We start from the raw sequence: 17,707 nt of genomic DNA, 5'->3' as shown, positions 1-17,707 counted from the left end.
AATGCGCACCAGAGCATATTTTTTAACCCGTTCTTATGGATGGGTAATGCCACTCGAACCGCAAGCATGGGAACCGGTTCAAAGAAGTATTATTCCACATTCCCGGAAATCTATGAAGAGGTCGCTGAAGGTCCAAGTGTCGCTGTAACGAGACAGAGCTGACTCGAGTTATCCGAGTTGTTTGGAACCTTTTAGAAAGTCAAAAATCGGATCACAAAGTTCTTCAAATGTGTTGTGTTTCTGTGTCGAAAGCCTGTCTACTGACTTGGGTTGATGGGACATAATAACTGGTAAAGAAGTGGTAAGGAAAGTGTTGCCTGTAGTTTCTATCAGTCCCCATGTTAAAGGAGATAGACTTTTTTGAGCTTTAAACCAAGTTAAAGGAACAGGCCACCGTTTTTCCATACTGAGATATATTCTTACCTGAGCTTAGACGAATTGATACACACCTGTCTGGTCTTTGTGCCCGTGGAAGAGCTTGGTCATTTCTAACTTCAACCCGTGGAGCTATAGGAATATACTGGGAGAGGCCAAATGCTAACAACATCTTTGGTCTTTTTGCATGACTGAGGGTACACAGTTCTTCCATACTGTGATATGTTCTTACCTGAGCTTAGACGAGTTGATGCGTACCTGTCTGGTCTTTGTGCCCGTGGAAGAGCGTGGTAGCCTCCAACTTCACCCCAGTTTGGAGCTATAGGAATACATTGGGAGAGGCCAAATGCTAACAACATCTTTGGCCTTTCTCTGACTGAGCACACGCACAAAGACCAGACAGGTACACATCAACTCGTCTAAGCTCAGGCAAGAACATATCTCAGTATGGAAAAACGGTGGCCTGTTCCTTTAACAACATACCTGGCGCAGGATTTTACGCAATCTATTTGAGCAATCCCATTCACTTTGGTCGTTTCCTCTTCTCCCACTGCAGTGCTCTGATCTTCACGTCCACATTTTTAAACGCCCACATTCTCACCCTGGATTCGGAGCAGTTTTGCGCTCAAAATGTGTTCGTCACGTCGTCATGAAGCTGCAGCTGACCACACAGTTCCATGAAACTGAAGGTTTGTTTTGCTAAGGTCATTCTCACTGCTGCCTGCAGGGGGGGGCTCCAGGCAAACTCCTCACCAGCCCTGGCCTTTGTGCATGTCATCCTGTATGTCCAACTATACGAGTTCAGGACACTTTCTTCCACCACCTGATGTCATGAGGTGTAGTGCTTTAGGAACAGTCCATCAACATCAACAAAACCTGATCTCCGGGCTGAATAACGTCACTATCTTCCTGTTTTACGCACTCAGTTAGACAGAAGTTAGAAGTCTACAAACTATACAGAACCGTCTCAATTTGCATCCCGGCGAATGTCCAAAGAAATCGTCTGCCAACTTATTACAGCGCAGTTTAAGCCGCCTATCATGTTTTCACAAATATAGGTTAAGTATATTGCTAATTCTGTGCTAATCCCAGCGCGGAGATGCGTTTTAGCGGCGACACGAACACAGAAGTGGGCTTGTTTGCTTCCTAACCATTTCCCCCTAAATCTGGCTGAATCACCAGATTACTTCGCCGTCTATAAATCTAATTAGCCGGATGTGTCTTCCTGAAAATCCCACAAGGGAGACGCACAATTGGGAATGGAGAAAGCCTGTTCAGCAATCGGAGCAGTGTCCACTGTCTGCGCCCTTCAAACAAAGATGCACTTAGTTCATTTGCTATAAATAATCTAACAAAGACCATTCACAAATAAGAGCTCTCATACAGTATTTAGTCGCCACATTGAGAGCTGCATGATCTTATTGTGATTATTCTGACAAGTAGAGAGAGTGTGTGATTATAGATTCAACACTTGAAATGAGACTGAAATGTGAACTGGCAATAAAAGTTTGATTGATGAAATAAACAGCATATTCTGTGTATTAGGATAGTTATTTGCTTTTACAATAAGTGAATTGAATGTGCAAGTCAGAAAAAATCTATTTGCTACAAAAAAAAAATCAATCAAATAAAATAATCATTGCCATTAACCGAGCGGCAAAACATTGATTAGACGGCCTTAATGAAGCATGTAATACATGCTAACTAACACAGTTTTATTCTGTTTTGGACGGGAGAAGGATGTCGCCATAGCAACATCTTGTGTGCATCTATTATTCTGCTGTCCTTTCGTTTATTTGTTCTGCTCCGTCAAGAAGAAATCCTCGGTCTGTCATAGCCCTGTCTGATGAATTAAGGAAACAGCAGTTGAAAAGGGAAGAACTGGGTTTTATTGTATTGTATAAATGTTCAGAGGAAATGGGTCATACGGGGAAAGAGAAGGCTGTGAAACAAGCAACTTTATAACGAGAGGTTTCATTTGATTACGCTTTCACCACAGGCCATACGGCGTGCTGCCTGCAGAGGGCACTCCAAACACACATTGAGACCCTAACAGTCCTTCATAAAGATGCAATTTTGAGGATTTTTGATTATTATTATTGTTTTAATCATTTGTTGCATTAATAATCAATATGGAAAGATTCTTTTTTTTTAACTGCAATTTGAGACCCATAAATAGTATAATAAAGTGGTTGATCCAAGCATTGGAGTCATTAACAGTTAAGAAGCACTGCTGCAGGGCTGGGTGTTTCAAACAACTTCATGAGTGTGTTTACAAGGGCTCGAGATTCCCGGTTATTAGCTATATTCCGGTTATGGCAGTTTTCAGGATCTGGTGTTTGTATGACACTGAGAACTCGGTAAACTCAAATCCCTTGTTTACAAGATCAAATAAAGAAACACGGCTTTTTGTTTTTAAGCTCTGTCTGCGCAGGCGCATACATTATATTTTTGAGCACGATACGGTGAACATATTAAAAGCATAAATGTGTGGCTTATTGCAGGGCTTGTTCTTTTGAATGCCCAATTTGAGCATCCTCTACTCATCCTCTACTGTACAGCCTCTGCTGTACAGCCTCTACTGTACATCCTGAGCCACGGCAAATGACAACGGTGGCAGATTGTGGATAATTCATTACCTTTACCCGTCATGGGTCTGTCTGTGCCACCGACGCAGAGGGGGCACTGGGAGAAGGTTTGAAGCTGAGGCTGGTGTGAAAGAGTGGAGCTGATGCAGTTCACCGATAGTTAGTGGAAGAAAATGGAGAAATGTTTACATTTCCGTCGTTATCTGGTCTCGTAAACGAGACCAAATAAGTAGCGAGCAGACAGATTTTATTTTGAAATACACCGGATCTTCTTGTCTCACGAGACCTGATTTCCTGCTTGGCTCGTGTTTTTCTGTCAGCTTGATCTGCTGTCGCTCCGTCCTCCGGCAAAAATAGACTTCTTGCGGATTCTTTCCGTTGACGCCGGAAGGCCGCCGGATGGCCTCGGTAACCAGACCCAGACTTCGCGGAGCAGTGTGAGTGTGCAACATTGGTTTGAATGACTTGGTAAGTTCGCGACGGCCGTACCGGACCGTAAACGGATTTAATGTGAGCTGGGCGTTAATCCATCTCTGTGTTGTGGTCGACTCCTCTCTGTGTCCGGAGGACAACGAGCCGGCTTAATACTGTCACTGACAGTTTTGCATAAATCCACATTACGACGCTTCTTTACATCTTAAATATTCACTACTTTTAGTTCTTTCATGGTTAAAATAAAAACACAATCTCCTCTTCACTCCAGAAACGGGAGGTCTTAAAACCGGAAAATAGTGTATACATGCGCTTATATCCCGGTTACTGACGGAAAATTCCAGCCAGAAAATCCATGTTTCTCAAAACCGGGAAACTGCTATTTTCTGATTTTCATAATCGGGAAACTGCGTTTATATGATGAAAGACAAAACCGGAATATTAATGACTCCCGATAATAACCGGGAAACTCAAGCCCTTATAAACACACTCCATAATACGATCAAATACTGTATTAGCCGTTTTCGCGGCCGAATTGGAGCTCATTCATGCTAGCAATTTGGCTGGGTTTTTGGAGCCAGCTCCATTATTTAGCATATACAAAAATGCAAAGCGTAACGGAAAAGCTTGGACGATGTAGCGCGTGTTAAGATAAACACTTGGAGGTGAGAATGACTAAGCCTGTGTTCAATAATGATTTAAATTGGAAAAAATGTTTCAATGGAAAGTTCTGCCCCCATTTCCTTATGGCTTCAGGAAAAAGAAAGTCACATTTAGTACATGCTTAATCTACAGTCTGTGATATGTACTTGTACTCGAAACAGTGTCCATAATACAAAACACATTCCGATGTACCTTAAGAAAATCGATCTTTCAGGTGCTCCAAGTTGAAGTTTGTATTATTCTGAATATACCAGTTGAAGTGGTGTGTGTGTGTTGCGATACATTTTGAATAAAGCCTGCGGCCAAACAAGCATATTCAATACATTTCCCTTTATCATTTGCGTATCAAATTCCTCGATTAGACATGCGTATTTCCTAGTACTCCGTAAGGCTAGATTTCTTATGCAACATATTGAGCTCAATTGGGGTGGGAAAAAAAGTAGAGCGTCGGCAGAGGGCACAAGAGTGCACTCTGGGGCTCAGTGGAAATTGGATCTAGTACCTTCAGGCTAAACTTCGCAGTGAAGCCAATTATTAAGAAAACTGGCCTGATCAGAAGAAGTCTGATGAAGGCATCGGAGAGGGAATATTATGCTTTTTGCAGTAATTGGAAATAATTTCAAAAGCATTTTGATCATTACCGTACACTTAGTTGGTTAGGAAATACTACATTGATCTGATTAAATTCTCCCTTTGCCGTTCTTCCTGTTTTCAACGAGCACACCCGTGACCCCGTCTCGCTCCCCTTCACAACAACCCTTTGAGGCGTACTGTCAGTACAAGTGTGGACCAGTGTCAAAGCGGACTGTAGTCAATAAGCAGTCCAGATGACAACTTACGTTTTCCTTACATGGCCTTATCACAGCGAGAGAATACAGTCAAAGTTGGGCACTGACTGCAAACAAGTACCTCAAACAACCCCCAAACTCTCACTCGGAGTTTTATGACATCCGGCGAGAACATTGGTAGAAGCAGCTTTCAAACAAGATTCAGTTCATATTTCAAAGACTAAAGCGCACAGAGAAAACACTTCAAAAACCTCCCAACCTTCAACGAAAAAAGGAAGAAAAAAAAACTGCATTGAAAACATTTGCCTAAAAGAGCTGTCCCTTCGGTTGAAGCGAGTCGGGGTGATGACTCAGAAGCCGCATGTGTCAGAGTTGGACCGAGTGTAAAGGCATGTGGCGCGCAGACGAATGACGGCGATGGAGGTCAGTGTTGGCGAAGGTGAAGACAGACGTCGGTGCTATGAAGTCTGCTCAAAACGCATCGAAAATGGGTTTGCTGCGAATAAAAGCAAATGGCAAGTCACGTTATATAAAACGGCAGGAGCCTTGGTTGCGGCAGGTAAATTTAGAAATACCGCAGTCTGACTAACGTGAAGTCGTACAACCTTCGTGCACTTTTTCAATGAGCCGCTTTATCATTAGGAAAAGCATCTTCCTCTGCGGTAAAGCTAGCTCCTGAGGCATAGACATTTGTATTGAACATTGTGAAGCAAACGTTTTATGTGAATCACTTATGATCATCAGCAGGCATTATAAACACACATAAAAAGTCAGTAATAGAAGTTTGGAACAACTGCTTTAACGGTGTCTCATAACATGCTGCTTAAAAGGTGTCTCGCTACAAAATGATCGCCTATAATAAAGTCAAGTTTGTTTGCAGTCGGTATCGCTCTTCTTTGGAGTGAAGTGGGAATTGGTCCAAGGCGGCGTGCTTTATGGAGAATCGTGAAAGAAACCCTGCTGTAGCTTATGCCGCCCGCGGCAAAAGGAGAACAAGCTGCCAAGGCACTTAGCCAGGGAGCGGCTGGACACACTTCAACTCTCCTCTGCGTGTCCCGGGATGACCCACCTGAAGTTTGAACTCCGCTAAACAAACTGCAGACAATGCGCTCACAGTTAGAAGCAGCTGGGAGTGGGAAGCCGGACTGGAATTAAAAGTGGGATTAATAGTTCATGTACAAACTAATCCGTGCAGAGCATTGTGTGACTTTGTCTAATATGCCGATCATTTACATAAGAAAACAAAGCGGAAATCTGACTGTACTGAGTGAAAAAAAAATGATGAGATTTGAAATAAAAAATGTTGGCTTTTCTATGTGCGGTGCTTTATTTGTCATTAGACACAAGATGTACAAAGAGTTTTTGCAGAGAAAGAGCTCCCGCAGGGCAGGGACAGAGGACCTTCCTACTGTGAGGCCAGAGTCTTATTAAAACGTCTAATGATGATTTAATTTTAACGATTGCCGTTTATTTTGGCACATTCAATTCTATCATTATCTCAGTATTTTTATGTCTTTTGCCCTTAAGCTTTATTGCACAAGACAACACAATGTAAAATGTGATAAAGCTCAGGAAGAGACATTTGGCAAATTATCGTAGAACAGTGTTCCCTCTAGAGTCTACACTAAACCTTAGTTCCCGTAAAACAACTGCTAGAGTTTCGCCGACAGAAGCATATTTTAATCTAACACAAGCGTACAGTACGTAGAAAATATGCCTCCCATACGATCTCACGACCAGCAAAAATTAATCAATACACAAGATTGGAATGATTTTTTTTATGTTGCCCTTGTGTGCCACTGTTAACCCACATGCTCAACAAAAAAAATAGTTTTCAGTTGGCTTAGTTTCAGGTTGATTAATCATTTCAATTCAAGACCAAACCGCCTTAGCTCTGCCCGACCCCGTCAGACCTCAGAAGCTAAGAAGAAGAAGAAGAAGATCTTTATTTATAGAGCGCCTTTCACAGACATATAGTCACAAAGCGCTTTACATGAGACAATTGTACAGTCACTCCATACTCGGTGGTGGAAAGCTACGTTTGTAGCTTCAGTTTCCCCTGGGGGAGACTGTCAGAGGCGCTTTCGCGACTACACACATCTGCGCCAACGGTCCCTCTGACCACCACCATACATTCACTCACACATCATTCATCCTGGCCTATTGTACATGTTTTTAGTGGTAGGGGAAACCGGAATACCCGGAGGAAACCTACGCAGACACGGGGAGAACATGCAAACTCCACACAGAAAGGCCCCGTCCCTGGTGGGAATCGAACCCGGACCTTCTAGCTGTGAAGCGAGAGCACTAACCGCTGCGCTACCGTGCCGCCCTACCGTCCCGACCGGGCAGGGCTTGGCAGGGCCTGGTCGGGAATTGGATGGGAGACTGTTTGGTCACACCGAGAAGCCTGGGTGAATGTGAGTGGTTGGTGGTGGTCAGGGAGGCTGATGGCGCAGACTGGTTGCCTCACTTCCATCAGTCTACCCCAGGGCAGCTATGGCTACAACAGTAGCTTACCAGTATGAGTGAATGAATAATGACAGTGTAGCACGCTGAGATACTTGGTAATGGTGGCTTGTAAAGCACAATACAAATGTAAGGCATTATTATTATTAAAAATCATGAACTTATAATTTGTATTATTCTTAATGATAAAATGTAAGTTAATAATAATTTAAAGAATGCATAGTGTGTGTGTATAATGTATGTGTCAGCTTCTCTAAGTGCTACACTGGACTCATTAGGTATTTACTAGCTCAATGGCTATAAGCTACAGGCATTTTCTTTAATATGTGCAACATTGCTGTTATTATCTTCAATCACACTACATTTACCTCTTCTTAATTACCATCCTGCTGTGAAAACTATTAACATGGTCATGCTAATATGAACTTGAAAATGGCATGTTCAAGCTCACACTCTCTTCCCTGGCAGAGCACTATTTCTTTACTGTCGATGGAAGTCAGCGCGAAATGGAGCGCTCATTTATGGATGTCACTATATCAATTATTGTAATCAGTGGATCCTGTTTAATTTAGACAGGATGTTTTATTATTTTTTTGTACGACACGCCCGGCAGCATTTTGGATATTCAACCTTCAATTTGACTACCGGCCGCACCGCCCTGTACCCCGGGGGCCTATAATAGCTTTACACACTTGTAATTGATTTGTGGCACGTGTGTGAAGGTCAGAGAATTATACGCCCCCCTTTAGACTAATTTGATTAAGATAGCAGACGGATCTTCTATTGGTCCTCCGATCAGCGACCCACCGATTGGAGGCTTTTACAATGAGACTAAATACAAGAACATCATGCATTTTCTGAACATGTTTTTAACATAATAAGATCCTATGAAGATGATATTTTGAGTTTTGAAGGATACTGTAGGACCAACTAATGCCATTGTGATTTGCTAATTGCATTAACAAAATAATCACTTGGTTGTCCAACAGATAACAAACAAAAACAATGCTATAGCTAATGTTTGCTAAGAAGCTGTGACTGTCAAATAATAATTATTATTAATTCAGAACAAAAATGGCTCCTCCCTTGTATAAAACTGCTGTGCTACATAGGCTTGTGCAATTAATTGATTTATTTAAAAATGTTTATTTATTTTTTTATTATTCAAAAACACAAGCAAAGACAAACAAACAATACGTAACCATTTCAACAGTTACAATACATTTGACAAACTAACACCAAGCCAGGATTACAAAACAACACAAAACACTGTAGACAAGTCTTGACTAGACAGACAACACAGCATTTCAGCACAACGCGTTCCAAAAAGAAAAGTAAAGTAAAATACTAGAAGCTTAATAAATGTTTGGTTGATGATGGGGATGTTCCTCTTTTTAACTTATTATAGAAAAAAAATATTATTGAGGATGCCCTCCCGCTTGTCCATCTGAAGCGATCTCACGAAGCAAAGCAAACTTGCATTATTTCATGTCGCTGGGATCATTTTCCCTTCACATTTCACGTGCCATGGCTCGTGCTTTTGCCTGACATTAAAACAAACGGCGCAGTGTGATGATGTCATCAGGCCGCGCTGCTCAGTTTACTTGTGCAGGTGTGAGGGCTGGCCAGCAGGGGGCAGGTGTGAAACAGAGACCTGTCCTTGATCGAAGCAAACTTGAAATCATTTATACTTTTATGACTGGTCAGAAAACAGAAAATATTCAGCATAATTTTTTTATTAATAAAAAAATAAAATAAAGATAGACTTTAAAGGCAACAATTGAAACCATGATTATTCAAACGATTATTTATGACTAAAATAATCGTGATTATTATTTTTTCAATAATCGAGCAGCCCTAGAGCTACATGTTTCATCACTGCACATGGATTGATCGTTTTCATCTTCAAAATGTCTCCAATTGGTGGAGTAAAGCGGCAAAAGACAGCAAACGTGGAGTTTAATTGAATTCCAAAACTTTTATACATAGACCCGGGTCGATGACGGATGTTGGAGGATGACGAGGGTGGAGGGGGGAGGCATATTTGGAATCATCCCAAAAGGAACCATGGTAAAAAGACGACGAAAAACAGCCACAAGTTGTGAGCAAGTCTAGTTATACCGCTATACACTTACCACCAACAATTTTGGTACTTTCCCATTTTTAACTGTCAAATTCAACACCAGCCGAGAGACTTCCTTTTTTAAATTGCTACAAATTGCTCAAAACGAGCTGTGCCTGAAAACCTTCGCACTGGCTTTTCACACTGCCGCAGGTAAGCGATTTCATAAAGGCAGCGTCTGTAAAAGTACAAATTAGCGAATCACATGTCATATCGCAGACTCCGCACCGCCTCATTAGCGTCTGAGGCTAAGTTATTTATGTGCCACTTGACACGTTAATTGCTCAGCACGCCGACGTATAGAGTGAGGGGATTTGATTTGAAGGATTTATGGGCCAACCCCGGAGAGTTGCTGTACGCGTCCGGCGCTGGCAGTTGTCTGTGACAGCTGCAAAGGAGTCTCGTCTTCCTGATAACGTGGTAGTCTGGCGTAGGGCATCGGGTTATCGGGTGTCGGACGAGTCTATAGCGATTGGAAAGGTGAGCAGGGCATAGTGAATGTGCTGGGACGGGTGCGGTTTTTGTGGAGCTGTGTTTTTTTTTCAATGCCTGAAGCAATGTGCGGGGCGTCGTTGCGGGGAGTTGTTGTTCAATGTTTAAGCCAAAATTTGGCTTAAAACGGTTTGTCACTGGCTTGGGTCTTTGTTCAGTTTTCATTCTGACACAGCTTGGGCCGCAAAAGGATCATTTTTCTTGGAAGAATGTTGTAATGACGTTTTGACTAAGTATATAATTTATTTATTTATAATGAAAAATAAAATGGACCATTGTGTCCAAAATAAAAGTACTGCATTGAAGGAATGCTTTTATTCCACAACCAACTGCAGCCTTTGCGATCACAACCACTCCAATTGGTACATCTGTCTGGCAGTTCACAGGGATGTTAGGATCTTACTGTTTCCGAAACAAACCGTTTATTTGGTCATTAATAATGATCCTCATTAACTGTACCCTTAGTGCTTATTAGTTAATCCTCCAAGGTTGCAAACTGTCCTCGTATTTGGCCCATACTTAAACTGTCGCCTTTTGCACTTGTTTTAAACATTTTTCTCATATCACTCAGCCCTGGTGCAGCAAAATGATGACAGGCTGCAATTGAATCAAAAACATCTTCAAGGTCTCATGCCACAGGCAGCACCAGCTTTTTTAGTTAACACTGCGGTACTTTATAGAGCCATGAGCAAAGCGAGTGAGAAAGCAAGAAAAAAAAAGTCTTTCCTGTCATTTATCCACTGAGATAAAGTTTAAATAGTTAGGTGTAACTGTACAGTCGCAAATTTCAATGACAAACAAACAACGCCTTGTTGTCTTGCAGGAACCGTTTTAAAACTTTTCCAGAGTTGCTAAGAGAGTGGGTGCAGTGAATTACAAAATGCTGTCTTAGAAGGCAGCCAGTCAAAGCGACACAGTGAGAAAACTGGCAAAGCGCTGTGAAACTCAAGCTCCAAGCCAGCTAAATAAAAAAAGTATGATTTTCAGTTTGGACAAAAGAAAAATGTTCAAATTGCACGTTGCCAACGCAGCTGAGGGAAGCTTGACTCCGTTATGAGGCAGAAGTCCACATGAAGAATTAATGACTCTTGTCCGCTCTATAGACTCTCTGTGTCCACATAATGTCTCTATTGTGCCATTTGTCCATCTGCTCACATCATGGTGGACACATCGCATTTAAAACAGCCTTTGCAGTTTGGAGTCTCACACATTGATGCAACAAGCAGCAGGAGAACGCATATGAGCGAGAGCTCAAACCGTTAACAGGAAATGTGTCGCAAACGCCTGTGACAATAACTACAAAGTTATGTAATATAATCATTGATTTTATTGAGTTTTCTTTCGTAAAGGTTCTGTCAACATAATACGTTTAAGTTTAGGTGATGAGAAGTCAGAGTAGAAAGCACAAATCTGTTGTGATATAACTCTGCAGCACCTGAATTCACCACCTGTGCGGCAACACGATAACAAATCTTCTTCCTTGGTGTGAGTCGGTGGCGTTGACAGCACTATTACCAAAACTGTTTCATCCGAGCAATCTCCACTGCGGAACATTCAAGGTCATAATAATATCGAGCGACTTTATATGAGCAAGTAAACTGTAGTTACGCACAGTACCAAACTTGTTGTCAGCTACCACTCCTTGTTTGGAGCGCAATGTTATGGCGTACTAAAAAGGCCCCCTTCAAATGCTGTACATGGGGTTCGTAACACTAAAAGCCCCATAAACTTCTTGTTGAAGGACTCCTCGCCATGGCCCTAAAATAATCATTGATGGAATCGAGAGAGCGGGACGTTTCGGAGATAAGCCGCGCACACTACGCCTGGGGAGCAACGCTGAGCTCCAAGTTTAGCCTTATATGTGGAGTGCAGAGTCGATTATAATGTCATCAAATTTAAATCCAACCCATGCAAGTCGGGCTGACACAAATCCCTGAAGTGAATGCTCTTCTTTTTTTTGGCTTACAAAAAAAAAAGAAAAATCAAATACTAAAAGTTGCGTGTAAGCTGGACAGATATCAAACTACAAAAGGAGAAACCAAATCTACTTTTGTGTCTGTCGAGTCTATAAATTGGATAATAGAAGAAGCAGGTGCTCTTTGAATGCGCACATCTGTCCGTTAATAGAAGGTAGCTTGTCTATGAGGCGAAAAACACAAACAACCTGTGGCATTCTATTGTGTGGGAAAAGCCTTCATGAATCAATAGACAAACCAAATGGAGATTATTAACGGCTACAGGCAACACATTACTTTGCAATGTATTTGTGTTTGTGGAGTGCAATAGTCACTAAGTCTTTATAAAGCCACTGTTCTTAGGGTTTTGGAAGCTTGTGAGCCTTTAATGTATTTAGTCGGTGAAAAGAATGACTATGAGATCAATCGCACTAGATCTTTTAAATATAAATGTCTTAAACTATTTCTAAACAGCCTCACATCAACTCTTAAGATCTTTTTTACCATGTTACAATGTTAATTCTTTTAGCAAAAACATACCTGGAGCTGTGTCTCGACCCACTCGCACATCTTTGAGTGATCTTTGAATCTTCTTAGCACAACGGCGACAGCTCTCAAAAAAAAAAAATGGAAGGAAATGCTCACCTCGTGATCACTCGCTAAGCTCAATCCTCTCATCACAAGGTAAAAAAAAAACACTCGCCATAGCATCACAACGGCAACATGAGTCCCACGGGCTATTTTTTTGTTCTCTTTATTGAAACAGCTACGCAGCGAAGGGGAGCAAAAGGAAGGGAGTGGCTTACAGGAAAGTGAAAAACAGGAAGTACTGGACATTATATTTCTGCTGTTTTAGATCAACATCACATTTTCTGACATGTTTGTAAGAGAGTGATGAAGATGTGTTTGAGATTATTAGCAAAAACCCTGTGTAGTTCAAATTATAAGCGTGACGTATAGTGACAAATTGTACTTTTTAGGAATTCAAATAATCTGAAAACGACACTAAATGGATCAAAAAGAAGTGTTGAAGTGCAGCGTAAGTGATCAATTTACTCCAACAAACCCCTTGTAAAAGCCACTTGTGACTCTGTGTCCGTGCTGGCTTACCTTGGGTCTCCGCGGGCCCTCTCCCCTTGCCCTCGCTTGCCCTTGGTAACGCTGTCCCGCTGCGAGTTAATGTCTGGATCCCGTTACTTGGACCATGTCTCAGTCCCCTCGTGGCCAAAGCGATTTCCCTCACAAGGAACCTCCACCAACCTGCGGGACACATGAGTGAACCATTAGGCGCTAATTGAAGGCTTTCACGGTAACGCAAACACTTTTCTCAGCTGACTTAGCCACCCTTCATTACGCCTTATCTGGGCCTTTTTTCATTCAACGGCTTTTGGAGGCGTTTGTGGACGTTTACTGTTTTAAGATAAATTAAAGCCACGCTGCAGAACATTCCAGGTTGTATGCTTTAGCTACGTCACAACAAAAGTGGTGCTACATGATATATAAAAAATATTTTACTCATATTACTCTAAATCAATTTCTTAACATTATCTATGGTCGACCAACTGTAAATATCTTAAAGGGGAGGTATTATGCAAAATGGACTTTTTCAAGCTTTACATCATGTTATTATGTCACTCCCTCATTAAAAACATGCCTGAAGTGTTGCCTTGGCACATTCATGTGTTTTTGAGTAATCTGTAAAAACGCTGATGGCAGCCATTTTAGGGATAGGTTTGCCTGAGTCCTCCTAGGAACGCCCCCACCTCCTGGAGACGCCTCCGAGCTTTCGTCACCAGCCGAGTAACCAACCACTGCTCCTCAGCAGAACCCCCTCCCCACTGATGCTACAGACAGAGTGTGGAGGGGGCGGGTCTGAAAGGCTCAGAGGTTCTTAAAGAGACAGAGGCCTATTTCAAGACATTCACTACAGCCATTTTGAGAGAGACATTTTATACAAGGCAGTTATTCTAATTTACTGCATTTACAGACCAACAGAAGGTTTGGTCATCATTGTAGTGTGATATAGACTGGTGCTATGTGATTGAAAAAAGCAGAATACCCCCTCTTTAATTTTTACATCATGTGGTCTGTTCATGTGACACATACAGTATGTCACTCTCAGTGGCAGACTGAGAAACCCTCAGTGCAGGACGGAGCGCCACCGCAAAGCCTTCATCCCCACTGCTGTCAGACTGTACAATAAGACTGTAAAGTAACATGTGCAATAATCTCTGTATCAGCTGCACTTTATTAACTCTTGAGTGATCTTCTTGAACGCCGACTGTAACAAGTGAATTTCTCCTTTGTGAGTTCAATAAAGGTTTATCTTATCTTATGACCTATGGGTATTTAAGCACACCAGTGTCTTGTTGACTCTTTATGCCCTGATGAAGATCCTGCCACAGCAGGAAGAGAGGATAAAAGTCCTTTATCAAAGTCAAATAAGGGACTTTTAATTCTACCTTTGGATCGCCTCGGAATCTTGTCCACTCTACACCATTTTGTAAGGGTTTCTATTTATTTATTTTTCATTATATCCTTAAATATATTTTGTTTTGTTACTAATAGGTTTCATGATCATAGACCAGAAAGCGTTCTGTATTCCTTTATCGATTGCTAGGAATGATTATAATAATTTTTAATTAATACTGAAGCTAATTGTTTTACACAAATTAGGAGCGAATTTAACATGTATTAGTGTCAAAGTAATATTAGCCTTTAGCTTCATGACAAATATTTTATTAACACAGGGGTCTCCTCTTGACACGTTCTCTTCTAGGGCTGCTTGATTATTGGGAAAAATAATAATCAGGATGATGTTTAGCCATTATTCACCATTATTCAAACAATATTTTGTTTCTTTTTTTTCCTAAACAATGCCAATCCTCACAGCTGCCCCCTGCTGGCCTGCACTAACATCTGCAAGTCGCAGGATGGTAACGTCATTAAGGCGTGCCGTTTGTTGTTGTGCCATTTGTTGTCAAGCCTCATGTCGGTCATAGAGTTGAAACAGTAGCACGTTAAATGAAGGAATAGAAACCATTATCCCGACGGCATAATATAATAATCAGACGTTGAGCATGTATCAGTGGCGTCATCATAAGAGTGACTTATAAAGATTGATGTGAATGGCCACAAACACAGCCGCCTGTACTTCCAGATGGACAACTGTTCACTGAATAATTTGTTTTGTCTACATTACTACATGCAGTGTCTCATAAACGTGTAGTGTAGTAATCAAGCTTGTAATCGAATTTCGATTCATTGCACAGCCCTACTTTTTCTTCTTCTCCTTTTTCATTCCATTACTCAGCACAGTCCTGGCGAAAATCACACCAAAGGGGAAGAGTGTCACTTGTTACAGCTTGCCTGCTCACTTTGGAAGACGTCCAGAATCGGGCTCAATACCACTTCACCGCTCAGGCATTCAAATATCTGTCAGCTGTATGTTTTCTGTCCGGTGTTGTTCAAACATTTCAGACCTGGCTGAATCCCCATAGGAACAAGACGAGGATAGGAAACAGTTGGGACACCAGGAAATCAGCATCACGTCGCACAGAGACGGTTAAAGAAATTGGACAACAAATAAAAGAAGACATAGATGAGACCTTTACTGGGCTAAATTGGCTAATGCTTCTTTCGAAACATTTATACTTCAAAAATTCATTAACTTAATCGCTGTTTGTGCAAAGTCATTTCTTTTATTAAGCTTGATTGCGACTGTGCGCTCGTTTGATTGTGCTCACGCAGACTCATAACTAAGCTCTTCCACATGTGACGAGGAAGTGGGGGGGGGGGTTTCAGTGAAGGGTCGGCGCTGATTGCTGAAATTGCTTGATAATAGTTCAAAGCATTATCATTTTTGCATAAGACAGATAACATCGAACTGCCTTTTGAAGTACTTTTAAATTATTCTCTTTTGATCTATTCTATAGTGTACAAATTAGCATTCAGGATGTGTTTTGTTGGAGCGAGGTGAAGGCGAGCATTATGCGTGCCAGAATAGTAAATGGCTGTTTGCGATGCACTTGCAAACAATTATCGGAACGCCTGTGCGGCACTACTTGAGCTGTGATCGGGGATTGAGGCTCCCTCTGCAGGCGGCGTGGGACGGATGAGAAACGGAAAAACACAGAACGCAAGGCTTCATTGTTCCCGGACGCATGCTAGCGAAGCAACGGCGCCGTCATGAACAGACCTCGAGCGGATTGGGAAGACGTGAATGACAATTTTGGAAGTTTATAACAATGAACATGATGCGGCCGAAGAATGAATGGAATGAGAGCTGCAGCAGAGGCAAGAAAGCATCTGGACAGACCTCCGAATGCGCTCAGTGTCGGAACTTGTGTCTTTCTCTCATTAATAAACCAGCCGCCCTGCCTCTACTGCGTCCGCTTTACTCACTCGTTTCATTGGTAAGCAGTGGACAAAACACAAAAACACTCCTCTGCCTGCGTTCCAGCCTTTCTAGGAGCTCAGTTTCAATCAGGATGTCATATTATAACAAGGCTAAAAGCTCCAAAAAGTCCATTTCGCATGATATTTCTAAAAAGAATGTGTTATTAATTCTTTGATTCCCTTCTCTCAGGTATGCGGCTCACATGAAATTGCACGGCAGCAATTTCCCCGCGCTCCCTTTTTGTCGGAATGACCTTTCTGCCTCAGTGTTCGCCTTTTGAATGGGAACTCTTATTGGCGTTCATCTTGACATTCAGTAAAATGCCTAGCCCAGACTGTGACTGAACATGGCTCTTTATGACACTTCAGGTTGCATGTAAGGGCGTCGGCCTTCACTAGTCTACTGCCGATTCATGCTCCATGTGAATGAACATGTCGGAGTTTTGACCAGTTTTTAACAAGCGTAAACTCCAATGTTAGAGGGTTGACTCGGAAGCGCCGCACGACCCCGTTGTCATAGCGATGTTAGCATCATCTTTGGAAAACATTTGATTCGTGTTCGGCTGCGTCAGAGCGAAGGGATTGAAAGAGAAAGGCTACTGCGGTTTTATGAGACAAGCAAAATCACAGAGATATGATGGATGTCGGTAAGAATTGTTTTGGGGTTTTTTTGCCGCTTAAGCAAAGCTCCCGCAAAACAAACCTTTAAGACAGTCAGTCGCAACTCAAACGAATAAAAGGATTATTATCTGCCCATCATTTCAGGGAAAAAAGTCATAAAGAAGGTGTGAATTACTGATGTTGTTTAATGCCCATATGAAATAACGTCCGGAAGAAATGTTGTTTTACCGATGACCCGAGGTAATTCTAATCCCGTGCGGAGGGGCCTGAGATCCACATGGACCATACGAAAATCTAAATTGTTTTTTACGAAGCTCGTTTCAAAGTCTTGTAGTTTGTTTCAGAAGGGCTCATATTACTCTTTTCTTGTCAACTTTTATACTTCAGTTTGTCAGTTTTCTTTGTAGGCACTTAGGACTGGGTATCATTAGCCGGTAAATGATACCAGTATGGTATCGGGAAAAAAAAGTTTTGGTTCTACGGGTATCAAGAAAATAGGGCTGAAAAAACTAATCTATTAATCAACAACTAATCGATTATTGAAATAGTCGACAGCTGTTTTAGTAATCGATTAATCGTTTTCTAGTAAACAAAGACTCAAATAGAGCAAAAATGACATGGAAATTGTGTATCGTTTATGAAAACCTACTTTGTTTTAAAGTTGGGGTCTGTAGTGTTTTGTACATTGTAAATTTCATCCGTCTGTGTCTCCAGTCAGAAGCAGAATTAGCACAAAGAGACTCCTACAAACGTTCACTTTAAGTTTACCCCATCAACATGTCCTCAAGCGATGCCACTTTAGCG

The 17,707-nt window shown here is 41.7% G+C and overlaps 1 protein-coding gene across 7 annotated transcripts in view; it reads right to left on the bottom strand.

Moving 5' to 3' along the window:
- The window catches only part of thrb (thyroid hormone receptor beta), a 117,240-nt gene extending 104,104 nt beyond the window's left edge, over window positions 1-13,136 (bottom strand). For all 7 annotated transcript variants that reach the window (XM_079571305.1, XM_079571299.1, XM_079571303.1 and 4 more), the window contains exon 1: window positions 12,995-13,136. The gene's annotated coding sequence lies outside the window, so the exon portion shown is untranslated. The remainder of the gene's footprint in view (window positions 1-12,994) is intronic.
- Between the last annotated feature and the right edge of the window lie 4,571 nt (window positions 13,137-17,707).

This window comes from Gobius niger, assembly GCF_951799975.1.
Source record: "Gobius niger genome assembly, chromosome: 14".
Classification (NCBI taxonomy): domain Eukaryota; kingdom Metazoa; phylum Chordata; class Actinopteri; order Gobiiformes; family Gobiidae; genus Gobius; species Gobius niger.
This window is presented reverse-complemented; position numbering and strand designations above follow the sequence as displayed.